This window comes from Enoplosus armatus, chromosome 8 (genome assembly GCF_043641665.1).
Source record: "Enoplosus armatus isolate fEnoArm2 chromosome 8, fEnoArm2.hap1, whole genome shotgun sequence".
NCBI lineage: Eukaryota > Metazoa > Chordata > Actinopteri > Centrarchiformes > Enoplosidae > Enoplosus > Enoplosus armatus.
Window position 1 is genome coordinate 26,358,489 of NC_092187.1, and position 10,240 is coordinate 26,368,728.

General features: G+C 41.5%; 1 pseudogene; it reads right to left on the reverse strand.

Annotated features, from left to right (window-relative positions):
- Positions 1–4,325: 4,325 nt before the first annotated feature.
- On the reverse strand, positions 4,326–5,171 carry LOC139288599 (uncharacterized; annotated as a pseudogene).
- Between the last annotated feature and the right edge of the window lie 5,069 nt (positions 5,172–10,240).

The window sequence follows — 10,240 nt, forward strand, 5'->3', positions numbered from 1 at the left end:
AGAGACACAAAATGATTTTCAGTATTGGAAAAAAGCAGCTGTTTCTGATTAACTCACGTAAACAGAAGTGTGCTTCATTGATCATTGATGATGATGATAATAGTGTGGGACAGGTGTGTATCCTGCTGAGTGTAATGGTTGTGTAGTGTAGTGGCTGTTTAAACAAGTGATTTTCTGGCTACAGTCAGTCTCCACTTCACTGAGACGTTCAAATTATACTCTAAATGTAATTATTATTATGGTACTTTTAGGACACACACATGTTAATCGTCAAAAGTAATTTTTCAGCTCATATAATTTAATTCATCTGAACTACTTAAGTCGTATTTTGACACAAAATTACAATAAAAGTGAAGGAAGTCTGGTATGAGACGAATACCGACTGAAATTAGATGACGCAACTGTGACTGAGGATGTTTAATGTCAGGCCTTCGATGGCATTTCTTCTTCATGTGTTTCTTTGTATAAGAGTTTTCTTTGTATAAGAGTTACATTCTGGTTCCTGCAGGCTCATTCCTCCTGACAGTCATGGTTCAGGGTCACAGTGATAAAAAATGTGTTGTTTTCTGAATGGGATCTGGTAAAAAGACAACAGTGTGTCAGTCTGAAGACGGGGGTCTCACCCACACACACACTCACACGTGACCAGTATGAAGCAGCATCAGTGACAACATCATCATCATCCGTGTGATGAAGATTATTTAACTGAAACGTCCATTTGACTAATCTGAAGGATTTAGTCTGAGTCCAGATTCAGATTCAGATTACTGTTTAATCACCTATAATCTACACACACACACACACACACACACACACACACACACACACACGTTGACTTAGAAAATAACTACTGCTTGCTAACCCTGACCCTAACTTTGACCACTGACCCAAAAATCATCTTTTTCCCCATTAGGGATACAGCTTTTGTCCACAGTTGGACAAGCTGTCCCCAATTAACTGCATACATTGGAAACACACACACACACACACACACACACACACACACACACACACACAGTGTTAATGTGCTGTAATCTGCAGGTTTAGCTCAACATTTTCAGACTGACCTGGACTCACACCAGTAACACCAGTAGAACCAGTAACACCACACTGTATTTATGACAGAGTTCTGTGCTTAAAGTGTTTTTATTTGTATTGAGTTGCTGTTTTTTTATGAGATTGTAAAATGTTGGATAGTTTTTCCTCTTTTGGCATCTTAAAATCATCAAATGTAACAACCTGAAAAAACAGATCAGAGATCAGTTTCAATTCAATTCAATTTTATTTCTATAGCGCCAAATCACAACAAAAGTCATCTCATGACACTTTACAAATAGAGCAGGTCTAGATCGACTCTTTATGATGTTATTACAGAGACCCAACAGTTCCCACCATGAGAAGCACTATGGAGACAGTGGCAAGAAAAAACTTCCTTTTAAGAGGCAGAAACCTCGAGCAGAGCCAGACTCTAGGTGGGCGGTCATCTGCTTTGACTGGTTGGGTTTGAGAGAGAGAGAGAGGGACATAGAGAGGGAGGGAGAAAGAGGGAGGGGGAGACACAGACAGACAGACAGACAAGCAGACAGGCAGAGATGTATGGCAGCCCTAGCAGTAGCCATAGCAGCTATAATTATAATAATAATGGAAATATGACTGATAATAGTAGTTACAGCTGTAATAATAGTTGAGTTTAATAATAGCTATAACAGCTTTAATCGTAACAGAACTATGACTTAACATAATAATTGTAGTGATGAGAGTCAGGCAGGCCCATGGCAGCAGCAGCCAGGTGTACCAGGACCACGATCCACAGGAACCTGCGAGATGACAAAGCACAAAGAAACTCCGGGAAGATATAAAGTTAGTAACATGCATTGGAGGGACATGAATGTGTAAAGATGGAGAGGGAGAGGAGGAAAGCTCAGTGCATCATGGGAAATCCCCCAGCAGTCTAGGCCTATAGCAGCATAACTAGGGGCTGGTCCAGGCAGGCCTGAGCCAGCCCTAACTATAAGCTTTATCAAAAAGCAAAATTTTTTAGCCTACTCTTAAAAGTAGAGAGTGTGTCTGCCTCCCGGACCCAAACTGGGAGCCGATTCCACAGGAGAGGAGCTTGATAGCTGAAGGCTCTGGCTCCTGTTCGGCTTTTGGACACTCTAGGAACCACAAGTAACCCTGCATTCTGGGAGCGCAGTGCTCTAGTGGGGTAATAGGGTACTATGAGCTCTTTAAGATATGATGGTGCCTGACCAGTAAGAGCTTTGTAGGTCAGGAGAAGGATTTTAAACTCTATTCTAGATTTTACAGGGAGCCAGTGCAGAGAAGCAGGTTGCAGGTCATCCAGGTCTTTATGTCCTTAAGGCATGCTTGGAGCTTAGCTAACTGGTGAGGTTCTTCTGGCTTGATCGATAGATATAACTGCGTATCATCCGCATAGCAATGAAAATGTATAGAGTGTTTTCTAATAATATCTCCTAAAGGAAACATGTATACGGTGAATAGTATTGGTCCAAGCACAGAACCTTGTGGAACTCCATGACTGACTTTGGCGTACATGGAGGATTCATCGTTAAAATGTACAAACTGAGATCGATCTGATGAATACGACTTAAACCAGCTTAGTGCGGTTCCTTTGATGCCAATTAAATGTTCCAGTCTCTGTAATAGGATATGATGGTCAATGGTGTCGAATGCAGCACTAAGATCTAACAAAACAAGTACAGAAACAAGTCCTTTGTCTGATGCAGTTAGAAGGTCATTTGTAACTTTCACCAGTGCTGTCTCTGTGCTATGATGAGCTCTGAAACCTGACTGAAAGTCCTCAAGCAACTTATTGTCATGTAGAAAATCACACAGCTGGTTGGCGACTGCTTTCTCAAGAATCTTGGACAGAAAGGGAAGGTTAGATTTAGGTCTATAGTTGGCTAAAACCTCTGGATCAAGAGTGGGCTTTTTAAGAAGAGGTTTAATTACAGCTACTTTAAAGGACTGTGGTACGTAGCCTGTTAATAAAGACAGACTGATCATGTCTAGTAAAGAATTGCTGACTAAAGGTAAAACCTCTTTAATTAGCCAAGTTTGGATGGGGTCGAAGAGACAAGTTGATGGCTTAGATGAAGAAATGGTTTTAGTAATTTGGTGAAGGTCAATGGGAGAAAAGCAATCTAAATATATATCAGGTTTTACAGCTGTTTCTGAGGTTCCTGTGTTTGAAGGTAAGATATCACCTGAAGACAGGAGGTGATCAATTTTGTCTCTAATAGTTAGAATTTTATTATTAAAGAAGCTCATGAAGTCATTACTGCTGAGGGCTATAGGAATACATGGCTCCATAGAGCTGTGACTCTCTGTCAGCCTGGCTACAGTGCTGAAGAGAAACCTGGGGTTGTTCTTGTTCTCTTCTATTAGTGATGAGTAATAGGCTGCTCTGGCTTTACAGAGGGCCTTCCTATAAGTTCTAAGACTATCTTGCCAAATTAGACGTGATTCCTCCAGTTTGGTGTAGCGCCAGGTCCTTTGAAGTTTCTGCACTGTTTGCTTTAATTTGCGGGTTTGGGTGTTATACCATGGAGCTGACTTTCTTTGTTTTATTATCTTCTTTATAAGACGGGCAATAGAGTCAAGTGTCAGTCACATTGAGCCTGCAGCACTGTCAACAAGACCGTCCATTTGGGAGGGACTAAGGTTAACATAGGAGTCCTCAGTTGTATTGAGACATGGCATTGAATTAAATGCCGATGGAATCACGTCCTTAAATTTAGCTACAGCACTATCAGATAGATATCTGGTGTAGGCTTTTTTGCCTAACAGCGTGTAGTCCAGTAATAGGAATTCAAAAGTTATTCAATAATGGTCCGATAACAAAGGATTCTGTGCAAAGACTTGTAGATGTTCAATTTCAAGTCCATATGTCAGAACCAGGTCAAGGGTGTGATTAAAACAGTGAGTGGGTTTCTGTACCCTCTGACAGAAGCCGATCGAATCCAATAATGAGATAAACGCAGTACCAAGGCTATCCTTATCAACGTCCACATGAATATTAAAATCACCTACGATAATGACTTTGTCTGTTTTAAGGACTAAACCTGATAAAAACTCTGAGAATTCAGATAAAAATTCAGAGTATGGCCTATTGCAGTGGTGATCTTAATTTTTATTAAGTTTTTATTAATGACTCCTCTCCTGTTTATTTTTGATTGAATTAATTTAAGTGGTCGGGGGGCAGACACAGTCATTATGGGGTTTTGGGTGGGTAACTGCTCTAATGGAAGTGCAGAGAAGCGTGTAGGACTGCGACTCTGCCTCCTGGTCTGGACTCTGGGTTGTCACGGTTTTGGTTCACTAATAAATTCGGTCAGATTTCTAATTATGAGAGCCGCTCCATCCAAAGTGGGATGAATGCCGTCTCTCCTCATCAGACCAGGTCTCCTCCAGAAAGTCTGCCAATTATCTACGAAGCCCACATGTATTGCTGGACACCACCTCGACAGCCAGCAGTTGAATGATGACATGCGGCTAAACATATCACTGGTCAGATTGGGTAGGGGCCCAGAGAAAACTACGGAGTCCGACATAGTTTTTGCAAACATACACGACTCTTCTAATTTTAGTGATCTCCGATTGGCGTAATCAGGAGTCATTACCACCGACGTGAACAACAATCTTACTGTATTTAGGCTTATCCTTAGCCAGCAGTTTTAAATTTGATTCAATGTCGCCCGCTCTGGCCCCAGGAATGCATTTCACTATGGTTGCTGGTGTCGCTAACTTCACGTTTCTGACAATGGAGCTGCCAATTACCAGAATCTGCTTCTCAGCGGGTGTGTTGCTGAGCGGGGAGAACCTGTTGGTGTGGTGAACCGTGGGCTTCTGCTGAGGGCTATGCTTCCTTCGGACAGTCACCCAGCCTCCCTTGCTTCCTGGCTGCCCGGGAACTGCCGGGGGACGGCTAGCGGGGGCTACACTGGGTCTGTCTGCACCGGCTACTGGGGACTGGTTGACTACAGCTGTCTCCATGGTGCCTCCAACTCGCGGAGCCTCGCCTCCAGCACGCTAAATAAACTACATTTATTACATTTACCACTATCGCTAAACGAGGCGGAGGAATAACTAAACATCTGACACACCGAGCAGGACAGAGCAGGAGAGCAAGAAGGAGAGAGAGAAGCCATCGCTAGCTGCTAAGCTAATGTAACAGGCAGAATAGTGTGTAAACAATTGTGAGATTAGCAAAAAAGTCGCTAAAAGAAGGAGAGAACTATCAGTGTTAAGCAGAACTAGTGTACGTTCAAGTGGTTAGTGGCTGACTAGAAATAGAAATATATAACAAACAAATATAACTTGTTTGAGCTTAGAACAGCCAAACACACACGCTACCAGTGACACAGAAACTAGAAGTGAAACAATATGCTTACCGCAGTATGACAGTACGTCAGTACATCAAACACCGTGGATCCTGGTGAGTATTTCTAAAGGGTTGATGTTTTATTTTTAAGTGTGGGAGTCATTAATGTAGAAATTAAATGTACAAAATATAATGAAATGATATCTGGACATTTCACAGACTTGGTCCTCTTCCTCCTGATGAAGACCAGAGTTCTGGGTCTGGACTGTTTGCCAGACTGATACTGGGAACAGGTGTGACAGGTCTGCTGGTTTGTGTTGTTGTTAGTGAACTTGTTTGTCTGTTGGTTCTAAAGCAGAAACAGCTGTGGGTCTCAGAACCAGTCAGGTTTTAAAGACACAGGTGCTGGTCAGGTTTGGGTCTCGGTTTTAGGCCCCTGCAGAACTGACACAAGATCAGCTACGTGGCAACACCCTAATAACCACCCAATGTCAACAACAACCAGATTCTGTTCATAAGTCTGAAAAAGCAGAAGTACTGACATGTTACTGTATGAAAGGTTCACAGATGAAGCCGGGCTCAGAATGCTGAATCACCCCTCCAGACAGTTGGAGGAGAAACCTGGTCTGGACCTTGGCTGGTACCGATGTTCGGCCCACATTATCTGGTAATGTGAGGGGTTTACAGGTCCAGTCTTAAACCTCCCGACCTGGTCGCAACTCGCCGGGCCGCCCCCATCATTTCAAACATGTTTGATATTTAGGAGTTAAAATGTGGATCATTGTGTCAGTACTGTCCAAGCGGGACCACAAAAGCCAATGACAGAGACTGGTCTGGACAAGTCCCGGAGCAGCTGGTGGTGTCGCCAAGCAATGGGAAATATTTTAGCCCTTTAGGTTAATGTTAGCTAGCATACTACTGTTGACACATATTAAAACTAAAATCTCACCTCCAGTTCTGGCTGAAGAGGGTTAGACATGAGATCACGTGAGGTGGTGCATTGCTCCCTCTGGCACGATAATCTTAATAATGTATAATATGTAATATATAATATCATAAATAGTTTGTGATGCAACCTTATTTTCAGATCTTGCAGTGTGTTCATGTTTGAGATCATCTGTGAGGATTCTCTTTATGTGTGTGAGGCAGTCCGATTCTAAAACTCTTCATCAGTGCAGATCCTGAATCAGCTGTTTGGTACGCAGAGATTCTCACATATCATCAGTTTCTATCAGAGAAACATCAAACTGACCTGTGATCAGTTTCAGCAGCAGAGAAACATCAGATGTTTGTTTGTTGTCAGTTTTTGTTTTTGGCTTTAAGACGAACAGATGGAGACTTTGTTTGAGTGGAAGTTTCCTTTAACCCCGAACAAGAGAAGTGTGTGTGTGTGCGTGTCTGATTAGCAGTCAATTTCTTATACAATCTGCTCGACCATCTGTTTAACTCAACTTTACACAGTGTGTGTGTGTGTGTGTGTGTGTGTGTGTGTGCGCTGAGTATGACGTCACATGTATTATGTATGTTCACATACCAGCACAGGAGCTGCTGTTTGTGTGTATCTGTGTTGTTGTTGGTTCATTTAGTTTTTTTTAGCTCAAAGACAAAAATGGATCCATTCTTGTCTTTTAGTTCTGGTCAGTTCTTCGCATTCACACTTTTTGAACCAGGAGGATTTAACTCATCGGGACCAGAAACTTCCTGTAGTCCTGACCAGGAAGTAGTCACTTCCTTACAGTAGACACCCAGTAGTTTTTGATTAAACAAAGGAAATAAAACATGTTAACCAGTGAGCTTGGTTACCTTGATGGTTACCTTTTGGACAAGGCCAGGCTAGCTGTTTCCAGTCTTTATGCTAAGCTAACCCGCAGCTGGCTGTAGCTTCATATTTAGTGTACAGACATGAGAGTGGTAACAATCAGAACATCTGACTCTCGAACGGCCAACCCACTCTAATATTTAATTTATTTCTTTACTGCTGACATCTGTTTGTTTTTCATATTCTCTTTAATAGTTTTCAGATTTGAATGTTCCTTAATCCAATCCTCTCTAAACATGGTAAATGATCTCACTCATATATCGCTTTTCAACATTCAACCTTCAACCTTCATGCTTCACCCATTCACACACCGAGCTGCCATGCAAGGTGCTCGAGCCCCCAATCCGCTGTACCCTGCTCTACCTCCTGTGGGACAGTGCTAACCACTGCGCCACCGTGCCACCCACATACTTGTTCCTCTCTAAACGTTCCTCTATATTTGTTCCTCTATACGTGTTCCTCTCTAAATGTTCCTCTATATTTGTTCCTCTATACGTGTTCCTCTCTAAACGTTCCTCTATAAACGTTCCTCTAAATGTGTTCCTCTATGCATGTTCCTCTCTAAATGTTCCTCTATACATGTTCCCCTCTAAATGTTCCTCTATATGTGTTCCTCTATATGTGTTCCTCTCTAAACTTTCCTCTATATGTGTTCCTCTATACATGTTCCTCTCTAAACGTTCCTCTATACATGTTCCTCTCTAAATGTTCCTCTATATGTGTCCCTCTATACATGTTCCTCTCTAAATGTTCCTCTATACATGCTCCTCTCTAAATGTTCCTCTATATGTGTTCCTCTCTAAACGTTCCTCTAAATGTGTTCCTCTATGCATGTTCCTCTCTAAATGTTCCTCTATACATGTTCCCCTCTAAATGTTCCTCTATATGTGTTCCTCTATACATGTTCCTCTCTAAATGTTCCTCTCTAAATGTTCCTCTATATGTGTTCCTCTCTAAACTTTCCTCTATATGTGTTCCTTCATACATGTTCCTCTCTAAACGTTCCTCTATATGTGTTCCTCTCTAAATGTTCCTCTATATGTGTCCCTCTATACATGTTCCTCTCTAAACGTCCCTCTATACATGCTCCTCTCTAAATGTTCCTCTATGTGTTCCTCTATACATGTTCCTCTCTAAATGTTCCTCTATACGTGTTCCTCTCTAAACGTTCCTCTATATGTGTTCCTCTATACATGTTCCTCTCTAAATGTTCCTCTATACGTGTTCCTCTCTAAACGTTCCTCTATATGTGTTCCTCTATACATGTTCCTCTCTAAACGTTCCTCTATACATGTTCCTCTCTAAACGTTCCTCTGTACGTGTTCCTCTCTAAATGATCCTCTATACGTGTTCCTCTCTAAACGTTCCTTTATGTGTTCCTCTATAGATGTTCCTCTATACATGTTCCTCTCTAAACGTTCCTCTATACATTTTCCACTCTAAACGTTCCTCTATGTGTTCCTCTATACGTGTTCCTCTATACGTGTTCCTCTATACATGTTCCTCTCTAAATGTTCCTCTATACGTGTTCCTCTCTAAACGTTCCTCTATATGTGTTCCTCTATACATGTTCCTCTCTAAACGTTCCTCTATACATGTTCCTCTCTAAACGTTCCTCTGTACGTGTTCCTCTCTAAATGTTCCTCTATACGTGTTCCTCTCTAAACGTTCCTTTATGTGTTCCTCTATAGATGTTCCTCTATACATGTTCCTCTCTAAACGTTCCTCTATACATTTTCCACTCTAAACGTTCCTCTATGTGTTCCTCTCTAAATGTTCCTCTCTAAATGTTCCTCTGTACATGTTCCTCTCTAAATGTTCCTCTATGTGTCCCTCTATACATGTTCTTCTCTAAACGTTCCTCTATACGTGTTCCTCAATACATGTTCCTCTCTAAATGTTCCTCTCTAAATGTTCCTCTCTAAATGTTCCTCTCTAAGTGTTCCTCTATATGTGTTCCTCTCTAAATGTTCCTCTATATTTGTTCCTCTCTAAACGTTCCTCTATAAACGTTCCTCTAAATGTGTTCCTCTATGCATGTTCCTCTCTAAATGTTCCTATATACATGTTCCCCTCTAAATGTTCCTCTATACGTGTTCCTCTCTAAACGTTCCTCTATGTGTTCCTCTATACATGTTCCTCTCTAAATGTTCCTCTATACATGTTCCTTTCTAAACGTTCCTCTATACGTGTTCCTCTATACATGTTCCTCTCTAAATGTTCCTCTATACGTGTTCCTCTCTAAACGTTCCTCTATGTGTTCCTCTATACATGTTCCTCTCTAAATGTTCCTCTATACATGTTCTTCTCTAAACGTTCCTCTATACATTTTCCACTCTAAACGTTCCTCTATATGTGTTCCTCTCTAAATGTTGCTCTATACATGTTCCTCTCTAAATGTTCCTCTATATGTGTTCCTCTCTAAACGTTCCTCTGTAATGTGTCACGTGTGAGTTTTGTATTTTCTTGAGCAGGAAATGTTGCACAGGTAGACAGGAACAAACGGATGGATAAGAACTGTTTCTGTCCGTGTGTTAGATCAATCTAATCAATAGTGTTTAAAATGTAAATAAACAGTTTTAATGAATCATCAGTAGACGAGTAACGTCTTTAAGCAGGAAGTCGATTAGTCAGTCACTTGTGTGTTACAGTCTGATATGTGTTACACTGTGTGTGTGTGTGTGTGTGTGTGTGTGTGTGTGTGTGTGTGTGTGTGTGTGATTCATCTGTTCCTGCAGATGAAAGAGCTGGTTTGATTCTTCTGGGACTCTCAGCCAGCGGCCGCCTGCTGCTGTACTGAACCAGGACACACACACAACACACGAAGAAACACACACTCTCCTTGAGGATCGGTGTGTGTGTGTGTGTGTGTGTGTGTGTGTGTGTGTGTGTGTGTGTGTGTGTGTGTGTGTGGTTTATGTTGACTCCATCTCCACCTGAATCAGATTTATATTGAATTTATAAACAGTTTCATGTTGATTAAATGTGTTAACATGAACACTGTGAGTCTGGGTAGTACGTAGAAATTTAGAATGTAGAGTGTAGACGTGAAGTGTAGACGTGAAGTGTAGACTTGA